Source organism: Gordionus sp. m RMFG-2023, chromosome 1 (genome assembly GCF_954871325.1).
Source record: "Gordionus sp. m RMFG-2023 chromosome 1, tfGorSpeb1-WG-v2, whole genome shotgun sequence".
Lineage (NCBI taxonomy): Eukaryota > Metazoa > Nematomorpha > Gordioida > Chordodea > Parachordodidae > Gordionus > Gordionus sp. m RMFG-2023.
Window position 1 is genome coordinate 65,279,862 of NC_088775.1, and position 13,469 is coordinate 65,293,330.

Consider the following 13,469-nt stretch of genomic DNA (forward strand, 5'->3'; position numbering starts at 1 on the left):
TGTAAATGAATAAATTTTGAATATAATAAAAATTATCAAAAAAAAATCTTTCCCTGTATCTTGCTTAAAAATATCAATAACTATTCTTTTACTTCTTGTTCTTGATATCTTTATTTCTCTGCTTTGTCTTAAAACGTATTCACGCTCGATAAAGGCGTGACAAGGTAGGGGGGGGGGCAATGGGAAATCCCCCCCCCTACCTTCAAAAATATATCACTTTTTATTATCATTTTAAGCTAATAAAAAATATCCTCCTTAGTCTCCCCCTACCCCCTGTCCCCCAAAAATGTATGCATATATCTTAAACAATAATTTGAAAGAAAGAATGTAAAGGTTAATATTTTTTAAACTAATATTGACTATTATAATTCATACTTTTTTGGAAAAAAAATATTCATACTTCTTTGGAAAAAAGCATTTATATATAAAAAAAGTCAAACCAAATGTTTTTTAAGAAATGAAATATAGGCCAAAGATAAGTCTTAAGACAAAAGTGAAATTTATTATAATTACTATTAATAGAACCATAAAATTACTAAATAATATAATATATCATATGTAATTTTTTATAATGTGAATAACTTTAATTTATTTTCTTAATAAAAGTAAAATTTAATTATAAAATTACTGATAATATTAAATTATAAATTAAATAAAAAAAATTAACGCACAATACAAACAGTGGAATATTATGTGTCATAGATTTACAATATATCTAATTTTATCTAATACCGTGAAATGGATTTGAAATAATAATATAAAGTGATTTATTTAATATAATAAAATATATTTATATGTTTTTCTCATTTGTCTATTATAATAAATTGTAACTTAAAAGCAAATTAACAAAATCAATTTATATTTATATTAATACATTACAGTTCTCCCCATTATAAATTGAATTCATCATAATAAAGTAATGGGAGTTTCGAAACTCTTTTTTCTAGAGTTGTATTTCCATTATGTTCTGCAATGTTCAAATCCTCAGTCATTGTTATGGGTATTTCCTTAGCTTGTACATGAGCATCTCTCAGTTGGTCGGCGTGCTTGTTTTTTACAATACCCTCAGACTCAACATCATGCAATATCGCACTTTTCCGTTGAACCATTGTCCCTTCATGCCGTCCCGCAGTCCTTTCGTTTTCTGCCCAAACCTTTTGCTTCTCTTCAAATTCACGGGGCTCATTCCTACCTCTATAATATTTTTGTTTCCATAAAGCGTTTTCAGTCATTTCTTTCACTGGATATTTCCATTGATCTAACGTCGTCCTGAGCGGCCTTCCAAACATCATTTCAGCAGGGGATTTAGCAATAGTTGATTTTGGAATATTTCGGTGAGTAATTAAATCATTCACTAAATTTAACTGGTCCGGAGTCCCACCTCTCCTTCCAGCATAGAAACGCGTCTTTATTGTACGTATATAACACTCAGCCAAACCATTCGATTTGGGGCTATAAGGGGCCGATCTAAAATGTTTTATATTGTTTTTAAAAAGAAACGTTTTGAATTCAGATTCAGTAAACTGAGTACCGTTATCTGAGACAATGTAACCAGTTAAAGCAAATCTAGCGAAATAATTACGCAGATTATTTATTACACTCGTCGAATTAATATGTGTTAAAATTGCAACTTTAACCCATTTGGTGAAAGCGTCTACGCAAATTAACCAATACTTTCCAGATACGGGGTCTGTCAAATCAATGTGTATTCGTTCTAGGTCTGGTAGGAAAGTCCCAATTGTATAACGGTACTTCTCTGGCTCCAGGTCTTCCTTCCTGGCAATTCTTGCAGATTTTAACAAACTCTTCAACATCACGATCAAGATTCTCCAAAAAACATAGTATCTACATAATTTATTCTTGGAGGATATCCCTGGATGTCCTCCATGAATAACATTCAAAACCTTCATTCGATTATCGGGATTAATAATTCTATCATTATAAAATAATAATCCTTGTTCGAACGAAATATTATCTTTAATTAAAATAAATTTTTTTAAAATCTCCGAATAATTATTTATATTATCAATATGCCAATCAAATTAATTTAATGATCTCTTTCAGATTGCTATCATTGATCGTTTCACTTACGACTTTACTTCGAATGAACGATAAATCTTCTATTAAATTGATTTTTACTTCTCAAATTCTTCGAATTTTTTTTTAACTTCATTAATTTTTTCTTTATCTACCCCCAAACGGGACAGAGCGTCGGCGCATCTGTTTTGATTACCCGGCCTATGAATTATCTCATAGTCGTAATTTAAAAGCTTCGTCGCCCACCGTATTTATCGGTTATTTGTTATTTTATTTAGGTCTCTTTTATCACCTAAGATATATTTCAAGGGTATGATCTGTAACCAAAATAAAATGTCCTCCATAAATATAATGATGAAACTTCTCGCTAACAAACATGATCGCAGAAACCTCGCGATCAATGGTGGTTTAATTCTTTTTAGCCGCCGAAAGTGTCCTCGATGCGTAAGCAATCGATTTCTCTTGGCCAATTATAGCTCCTAGACCATCTCTGGAAACGTCACAAGAAATCACGACAGGAGTATCGGCTGAATAAGGAATTATTGTACCTTCTTTTTATAATATTTTTAACTCTTAAATATTTCATTTTCTTTAGCTGACCAAAACCAACTCACAAATTTATCGTTAGCCGGTGTAAAGGCGCACAAATAGAATGTAAATTTTTTATAAACGATTCATGGTAATTTACCATTCCAAGAAACCAACGTAATTCTTTAACATTAGACGGTGTTTTGCAATTTTTTATAGCATTAATCTTATCTTCTGTCGGGTGAATTCCGAATTCGTCAATAACATGACCTAAATAAGTAACTGACTTTTCTCCAATTTTAATTTTATCGGTTGTCGTTATCAGTCCAGCCTTATCAAATCTTCTTAATACTTCTGCTAGATTAACCTTATGATCAAAATTATCCTCGCCTGCAATAATTACATCGTCTAAAAATCCACTAACCATAGGAATTCCCTTTAATAGGTTTTGCATAAAGGGTTGAAATATTATCGGAGCTAGTCAACCCAAAAGGGATTCTTTTGTATCGGTAATAACCAACATAAGTCGAAATTACTAAAAGGTCCCTACATTCTGGATTAACTCCGAATTGTAAAAATGCATCTCTTAAATCTATCGCTGAAAATATTTCCCACCCGCGATCTTATTTGTCAGGTCGACGAAAGTTGGTAGTAAATCGTTATATATCGCTAAATATTGTTGATTATTAAACGAAAATCTCCGCATATCCGCACGGCACCGGATTTCTTTAAAATATTAACCGTTGGTGTAGCCCAATTAATTGGAGTTATTGTTGGATCCACCTTCTCTATAAAGCCTTCATTTAAAGGTCTGTCCAACTTACCTTCAACGGTTGGACGCAACGGAAATGGAATTCTTCTAGACGGTAGCGCACAATTGGCACTGTGTTTGGTTGTATCTTGATGAAGGCTTCCTGTAATTATATTTGTCCTAATTTTTTTTTAAAAACTTGCGGAAATTTTGAAACATTAGTATTTAAACTGGAATCTTTCATATCTATATTATTAATTCGAACTTCTTTAGGAAGTTTTATTTCAAATTCTCTGAAATAGCATTCCATAAATAAGGGAATTTTCACCCTTAACTACCCAAATAGGTAAAAATTTTGAAATATACTTTACTTCGACTTCCACTAAACATTTACCCAATACTTCGATCTTGATATGGTTATATCCTACTAGTTTATAACAGGTGATAATGGTGGTTTGCCTATGTAATTTCAGCTAAACTCATCTATCACACTACACGCTGCGCCAGTATGGAATTCCATAGTAAGCTGCCCCATTTATCTTCGCATCGATTGTAGCTTTATTAGCAAAAGGCAGGCGAGGTGTTCGTGGTAAAATCATTTGTATAGCATGCGTTCTACACTCTTTGGCTATTTGGTTTGCTTTTTAGCACCTAAAGCATATTACATTTTTTTGGCTTAAATTAGGTTTAAAACTTGATTTATAATTATTATGGTTGAATTTCTTAGCATTATAATAATTATTATTATTGAATTTATTAGCGTTGTTATAATTATTCCTAAAATAAGTATTTTTGGAACCTTGCATAGGCTTATGTTTAATTATATTATTAACTTCTGCCAGAGTTTCCTTCCCCAATGAAGACAGCGCGATAGCTAGGCGCACAGTATCTTCAAAAGTAATATTTCCTTCGGCATATTTTGACCGAAGTTCTTTGTCCAGCTCAAGTAACCCTACTCCTAAGATGAAAATATCTCTTAAGAGTTCATCAACCGAAATTACATAAGGAGCAAATGCTTTATAATTTGATAGAAAACTCGATAATAGTTTTACTGCCTCTTTTTAAAGTATAAAAATTATTGCGATGTAGAAAAATACTCGAAAAATCTTTAAATATTTTTTCCAAATTGTCAAGTAAAATTGGATAGCTTATGTTATCTAGGTTATTAGTGAAGTAAAAAATATTAATTTTAATTAAATTATCAGTGTCAATATAGGCTAATAATAAATCTTTTTTTTTAAATTTAGATCAACAATATTTTTTACTTTGAAAATGAGTTCTATATTATATAGATAATCTTGAATGTTAAGTTTTTCTTTCACGAATTCTGGAATATAAGTGTTGATGTTACTTTGTTTTTCTTTAGAAATATCTTCTTTGAGTCTTCGTTAGGCATAGTATAATTTTAAACTTTTTATTTGATACGTCTCTAAAAGAAAATAACTCGTCGTCAAATGAAATGAATTCAAAAAAATAATATAAAGTGATTTATTTAATTTAATAAAATATATTTATATGTTCTCTTTTGTCTATTATAAAATTAACAAAATCAATTTATATTAATACATTACATATCGTATGACAATCAAATACTTTTTACCAAAAGTGAATTATATATTTTACAGAAGTTTATAAAAAATTGCTATAGATGTATTAAAATATCTTTTAAAGAATATAAATGAAAAAATTATTCTATATTTGTTGAATTAATAAACATATCTAGTATTATTCAATTTTTTATTAGAACAAAATATTGTTACATTCATTTAAACATATGAATTATAACTTTTAAAATTTTGATTCAACCAATATTAATTCTCTTTATTAGTATTATATATTAATGTATATCCTAAGTGGGTACGATGGATATTAATATGAAATGGATTATTGTTTATTTTCAATGGATATAAAGAACTAATTTTATTGATAAGTGATTGTATTTGTACTGGTATTTTTATTTTATATAATCATATGTGTATTTCTAGGTTCTCACAATGCTAAATAAAAGTAAAATTAACATAGCCAACATAACTCTTCCATAATCAAGTTTTTAATTAATCGGGCATGGGTTTTTTACCTTTCCTCTTTCTCATGGGATGGGCGTTTAAGTAAGTAGCTTTCCTCTTGATGATGAAACAATAGTGATTATGCTAGAGAAAAATGATCCTAAAGAAAGAAAGAAAGAAAGAAAGAAAGAAGTCCCAATGTAGTATATTTTAACATTATATATATATTTTTTTAAAGTTAATTTTGATGAAAGATCTTAAATTTTAATAATAATTTAATGATCAATAATACTATCCTATAGATAATACATTCAAAAGTAAAAAATTTGAAATCTGGTTAAAATGGCTTATATTTTAAAAATATGTAAATAACTAATTTAGGAACTTTATCATGCTATTTTACAAATAAGAAAGAATGCTGATTACGAATTTAGCAAGATTTTTAACATGGTTCAAAAAAGGTGCATTTATATAATATGATAATAAACATGCCAAGAATTGTATCAATACAAGTACATAATAATATTTCCATATAATCAGTTAAGGAGTATTATATAATTATGATTTTTATACCACATATGGATACATTTTTAATTAAAATTAGAGAATCCTTATTGAATCATAAACTGTTGCTCTAACTTTCAAATTTTGTTAACTTCTAATCCATCAATGACCCTCTCATATGATATTAGAGATAAATTTCACTATTTATATACGTTTTATTTGCAAGATATGGTAGGGACATAATTGGAAGTAATTTGAATTTAAATATTGGTAGCAAGCTTAAAAAGAATGGATATTAAGCCTGAGAATGCACTAAGTGCACTCAATGCTTGTAAACACACTTTAATAAACTTTCCAAACATTACAAAATTATTTCAAATTTTAGCATGCCTCCCTAATACGGCGTATACTAATGAAAGAACTTTCTCGGATTTACGAGGGCTATAAACATATTTGCGAAATATTACCTCGCAAAATAGATTAAATGGCTTAGTTTGATTACCCGTTGATTCAGTAACAACTAATTAATTAACAATTTCTAAAAGAAAATTAGATTTAACATAGTAAAAAAAAATATATTTCCTATTTGTTCCAGACTTATTTTTTGATATAATCTCATAACCATTTTCGTATATTTTAAATAAAGATAAAATTTATTAATTCCTCTCATTCCTAGAAAAATCCTGGCTGCGCCTATGACGCACTACTTTAGGATAGGAACGTTTAAGCACATTGGCAATTAAAAAGAATTGCAGTAAATTTATTAATAGGAAAAAATATTGAAAAATATGCAGAAAGTTAAATAATTTTTACTTAATTTAGGGGAAGAAACTAAGCCTTTTTTATATTCTTTTGATTTACTTATTTACATATGCGTAGCCGGGGGGAGGGCAAAAGGAAATCCCCCCCCCCCCCCAGTCAGAAATTTATCGCATTTTGTGAATATCATTTTAAGGTAATAAAAAATATCCTCCTTAGTTCTCTTCCCACTCCCTGTCCCCCAAAAATGTATGCATATATCTTAAACAATAATTTGAAAGAAAGAATGTAGAAGTTAATATTTTTTTTAACTAAAACTATTCATCATAATTCATACTTTTTCGGAAAAAATCATTTATATATAAAATAAGTGAAACCAAAAATGTCTTTGCAAAAATAAAATATAAGTCAAAGATAAATTTTAAGATAAAAGTTAATGTATTTTAATTACTAATATTAGATCCATAAAATTAATAAATAATATAATGTATCAAATATAATTTTTTATTTAGTAACTTCAATTTATACATCTTAATAAAATATTGATAAAATTTAATTATAAATTAAATAAAAAAAATTAATGCACAATTCAAACAGGGGAATATTATATGTCGTAGATTTACAGTATATCGAATTTTATAAATTATCGCATGACAATCAAATAATTTTTACCAATAGTGAATTATATATTTTACAGAAGACTATAAAATATTGATAAGGACATGAAAATATCTTTAAAAAAATGTAAATGAAAAAAAATCATTTCAGTAGCATCAATATCTAATAAGGTACATTCATTTGGGGGTGAATAATATGAAGATTAATTTTTAATATAATTTTTTTATTTAATATAATTTGATGGCGTTAAATAATTAACTGTAAATTGTGCTTATCTACAGTGACCCCTACAACGGGGGGGGGGGTCCGAAGCAACTGCTTCTATAAATTTCTATGGGGGTACTTTTTTTTTTTTAAATTTTTTATTTTAAAATTTTAAAAAAAATTTTTTAATTTTTTATTTTAAAAATTTTTATGGTCGATGTTTAGCAAATTAGTTTGTTATCCGATATTTCTTATCATAAAATTATTTTTCCACTTTCAAGATTTGGCGCAAAATTAAAATTTTATCAAAGAGAATAGTAAAAATTTAAATATTAAATCTTATATATCATCATTTATAATTTTTAGATCATTGTCAAAATATGCCCAAAAATATTAACCAAAAAAAATATAAATGCTTGATTAAAAATTGTACATATCATAATATAAGAGATGATAAATGGACAGATCATATTAGAAAAAGACATGATGGGCTTAATTTTCACGATATAAAGAAAAGCTTTGAAATAGTGGCTTTTAAGAATATTTCTCAAAATTGGACAAATAGCAAAATAATTTTTTTTATTAAATAAGAAGTGAGAAAAAAATTAAGGGATTAAAATCTAAATTATTTTCAAATCTGTTATCATATAATAACATAAATATTCTTATTGAAACCATGAAAAATATGGTTATAAAAAAAATTCAAAAGGAGATTGAATTCAACAGGTGCTATTCAATTATAGTTGATGGCACATATGATGTATCGAAATCAGAAGCAATAGCTTTGATAGTGAGATATGTTGAAAATAGCGAGACACCTAAGCTCGTTGAAAGGCTGATAGACATTTATTGTACGGGAAATACAACGGGCCTCGATATTAAAGAGAATATAATATCCAAGCCTGGCTCCATGAATCTACCCCTCGAATTCCTAGTGTGGCAAAGCTATGATGGCGCCTCAAACATGAGTGGAAGAATTAATGGAGTGCAGGCCTTGATTAGAGCAGAGGCGCCAAAGGCAGCTTTTATTTGGTGCTATTGTCATCGATTAAATTTAATAGTTGTTCAATTATGCCAATCAGTAAAAGAGCTGCCAAATGTCTTGGGAATATTAGACTAAATTTACGTATATTTTAATGGTGTTAAAAGATATGAAGTGCTCAAAACATGTCAGAGTGATTTACTGACAAAATCACATAGATTTTTATGCATCAAGAATATTACTAAGTAATATTATCTTAATTGTTTCGATATATAATGTTTATTTTATATTTATAGAAGCTGGCTAACATCATATAAGGCGATTGTAAATTTTTTCCTACTTTATGATGCTTTGAGGGCAGCTTTGGCAAATTTAAAGGATTCTGAAGATCCTGCCACTTCCACTATGGCTAGTGCTATAGTCTATAGAATAGAAAAATTTTATTTTATTTTATCACTATGTGTTTTGGATAAAATATTGTTGATAACTAGCTTGGCTTGTACAAAATTGCAAACCATTTCGAAGGATATAGGGTTTGCAATAAATCAAATTCAATTGGCAAAAGATTGCCTGATTAATATGAGAAGTATAATTTAAATTATTATCTTTTATTATTTTATAATCCTAAAATAGATAATAACACTGAATTTTTGGATGTCTTTTCAAAGGCCCAAGATTTTATGAAGAAGAGAAATTTACCTTTTGATTTTGAAACTTCAAGACTTCAAACATTACAATCCAAAAAGGAGAGGTATATATATACTTTCATCATTAAATATAATATTTTATTTTAGCTTTAAAATCAGTGTGTTTTATGTTGCATTTGATTTAATTATTATGCAGTTTAGTGAAAGATTTAACGATGAATCGATAAAATTTTTGAGTCAAACATCATTTTTTACCCCAAAGGGAATGGCGGAAAAGTCAATTGTTAGAGATGATATCAAGGATATCTGTGAATTTTATCAATTAAATACAAGTCAAGTTTTTGAGGAAATGTTGATGTTTAGAAATATTTATAAAATGGCTAAAACGGGGGACGTAATTATTACTCGTGACCTAGAGGTTAAAGAAGATTTGTCAGATTCTGAGAATTGTAAATTTATTTAATTAAAATATTTTTACTAATACATTATTTAGCTTCTTCTGATGATGATAATAATTTTGAGATGAATGATTAAGACTGGAGAAACTATTCATTTATTTTACCTTATCGTCTGCTTATAAATTTTTCTGCTTTCCCAAATTTAACAATTTTATATAAATATTTATTAACTATTCTTACTACATCATGTACTGCCGAAAGGGTCATGAGTAAAATTAAACTAATTAAAACAAGACTTCGTAGTGTCATGAAAGATCCATTTCTTAATAATTTAACCATTTTATCAATGGAAAATAATTTATTTAAACAATTAAATATTGATGAAATTATAAATTCTTTTGCTTTCTCTTCCCCTAATTTATCTAAATTATTAATTTAAAAATAATATTTTTAAAGCATATATTTTTTACATTATATTTATATTATAATAAATATTGATGCAATAAAAATTATTTTTGAAATTTATTGGTGTCAAAAAATAATTTACAATGGGGGGGGGGGGGGGGTACTTTAGGGGGGTATTCTGCTTCTATCCCTCAAAAAGTGTAGGGGTCACTGCTTATCTATATTATAATTTCCCGATGTCCTCACTACGTCAACGTGACGTCATGTCATTGCTACGTATTTATTTTTATATTTTTTATTTGTTGATTTTATTTATTTATTTTTACAAACAGATGAATGGAATTTCGAGAATTGATGGTGAACACATACCTAACATGGATTGAGAGATTTGAAAAATCGTCCTTGAATTTATAAAAACAATATTCCCTCAACTTTGTAAATATGAATGAAACTTTTTATTTTACTTAATCCTTTCTTTATTTTTTACATTACCTTATCAATTTTCATCTCATATTATCAATTACACATTAATGAAATCTCTACAAGATACTCAACTTTTATATTTATTTTGAACATACTCACAATTTTTGTCAGTACTAACATTACAATTTTTTATACTCATATTTTTCTTTCATAACCAATAATTAAGAAGATAACGAAGTATATTCAAATATTTAAATATTCTTATCCTAACCTATTTATAATCTCCAATCCTTATTATATAACTCTTTCTTTATTTTTTTCCCCTCCCTTAATGAATTTATTATCACTAAATTTTATTATCTCATTATTTTCTTTCTATCTGTATTATCTATTAACCACTATTTCTCAAAATCTTATCAATTCCTTTAATTTAATTTTTATAATATATTTTTCCCCCCCTTTTTTAATCTTATTTTTTAATTACCTTACAATTAATTATACTTAATCTTAATAACATTACATTCATCATGTTATTTTTTAACTAAGGCTTGATAAGTCCCCCAAAAATTTTTTTGATGATAACCAAACCTTATCAACTCCTTTAATTTAATTTATATTATTTATATAATATAATAATTTATACCTTCTTTACCCCCCCCCCCTTTTTTTAATCTTATTTTTTAATTACCTTACAATTAATTAACCTTAATCTTAATAACATTACATTCATCATGTTATTTTTTATTTAGAATCTATATATATAATCCTCAAAAAATGTCAATCAAATTTAGCCAATAGTTTTCTTTTAAATATTATTTGTCCAATCAAAATGATTATAGCAGTCACAGTCACAACTGTGACATTATATAGTCAATTATTTTACCTGATAATAGTCAATTATAATTTTGTTAATATATTATGTAATATTCAACTTCTTTATTAATTATTGAACGTTATCCCTACTTAAATAGGGAGTGATTCTTAATAATATTTAATTAATATTAACAAATTCGGAAATATTTAAGTTATGTTAAATTGTAGTTTTAATCTCCATGGTATTTAGCGCCATCTATAATATTATATTTTATTTTAAATAGCATTATATTTCTAAGTTGAAATGTAAATATTTTGTCTTAATTGATGTCAAATATATTGTTCTTTCTATATATCTATAATTTATCTATCTATCTATCATAGCAATTTTAAGCCAATTTAGATCATATTAGCAAAATGGATTAAATCTCCTATAAATCATGGAAAGCATTTCAGAAGTATTTTGAGGCAATAGGCAGGAAGGAACATTAGTGTGAAAAAAATGTTTGCAGATAATCCTACAAGAGCTAAGGAATTCAAATCTATAATATATATATTTAATAAAAATCATCATAGCTTAAACATATCAAACACGCATTCATAAACCAAATCGACCGCCATTTTCAAAAAAAGAATTTCAATACAAAAAACAATTACAAAACATATAATAATATAATAATTACAATAATTGATATTTTTTTTAACAGACACAACATCGAGCAAAACCTTCAATCATCAGTAAATAATTATATTTTTTAACAGACACCACATCGAGCAAAACCATATACTTTCAATTTACACATCTTAATCTTGAAGATACTGAAAATCAAGAACAAGTTGAACATTACTGTGGGCCATTAAAATCTATTTTATTATTTTTTTTAGATTCCTACACAAGATACCATTCAACAAAACCAAACAAGGAACGTTTCATACTACCAAAATCTAAAGAAGGCATTATTGCTTCAACAAGAGTAAATTTTATATTTTTAAGATGTGATTTCGAAATATATATTTATTAGGTGAGGGGCTATTCTAATATTTTCCATTATTTTTTATAAATATGTTTATGAAGTATATATTTAGTAATTTTATTTTATGTCCACAATAATAAATATTTTAAACTAAACTTATTTTTATAAAATTGAGTAATTCTTATATTTTTAAATTTTAATAATAAATCAACATAAGGAGAAAGCTAGAAAGAGACAGGCACTTTGTCGTATCAAGAAAAGGAACGAGCAAAGTCTTATTCCTACAACATCCAACCATCTTGAAGATACTGGAAATAAACAATTTGCTTCAACATCCAATCATCTTGAAGATACTGAAAATCAAGAACAAGTTGAACATTACTGTGGGCCTTAAAATCTATTTTATTATTTTTTTTAGATTCCTACACAAGATACCTTTGGTGCAATATCTAAGTATAATTTTTTCAGTTATCAATAAAAACAAATCAAGTTAAAAATTTTAATTTATGACAATAAATAAATTTATTTAAATTAGATTCCACGGATCATATTGCCGAAATGTGCCATTCAACGGACTCTTAATCTACCCAAATCAATAAAAACAAACGAAGTTAAAAATTTAATTTATGTTATCAAATAGATTTTTTTTAAATTAGATTCCACGATATATATTACCGAAATGTACCATTCAGCAGAATCTTAATCTACCAAAATCAATCAAAATAAACCAAATTAAAAATTTTAATTTATCTTAATAAATTAATTTTTTTAAATTAAATTCCACGAATCATATTACCAAAATGTACCATTCATTCAACAGAATCTTAATCTACCCAAATCAATAAAAACAAACGAAGTTAAAAATTTTAATTTATGTTAAAAAATAAATTTATTTAAATTAGATTCCACGGATCATATTGCCGAAATGTGCCATTCAACAGAATCTTAATCTACCCAAATCAATAAAAACAAACAAAGTTAAAAATTTTAATTTATGTTAACAAATAAATTTATTTAAATTAGATTCTACGAATCATATTACCGAAATGTACCATTCAACAGAATCTTAATCTACCCAAATCAATAGAAACAAACGAAGTTAAAAATTTTAATTTATGTTAACAAATAAATTTTTTTAAATTAGACACTACCAAAATCTACTATTCACCAAAATCTTATTCTACCCAAATCAATAAAAACAAACCAAGTTAAAAATTTTAATTTATGTATAACAAATATTTTAATAAATATAAATTTCTGAATCACATCTCATAAGATAGATAAGAAAATTTTTGATTTATCCATCATCAGGGGTTATTCAAAATTTATTATTTATTTATGAAGTATATGGTTATTAATTTTAATTTATGTCCACAATAAAAAATATATTTCATCAACTAATAAAAAAGAAAAATTTTAT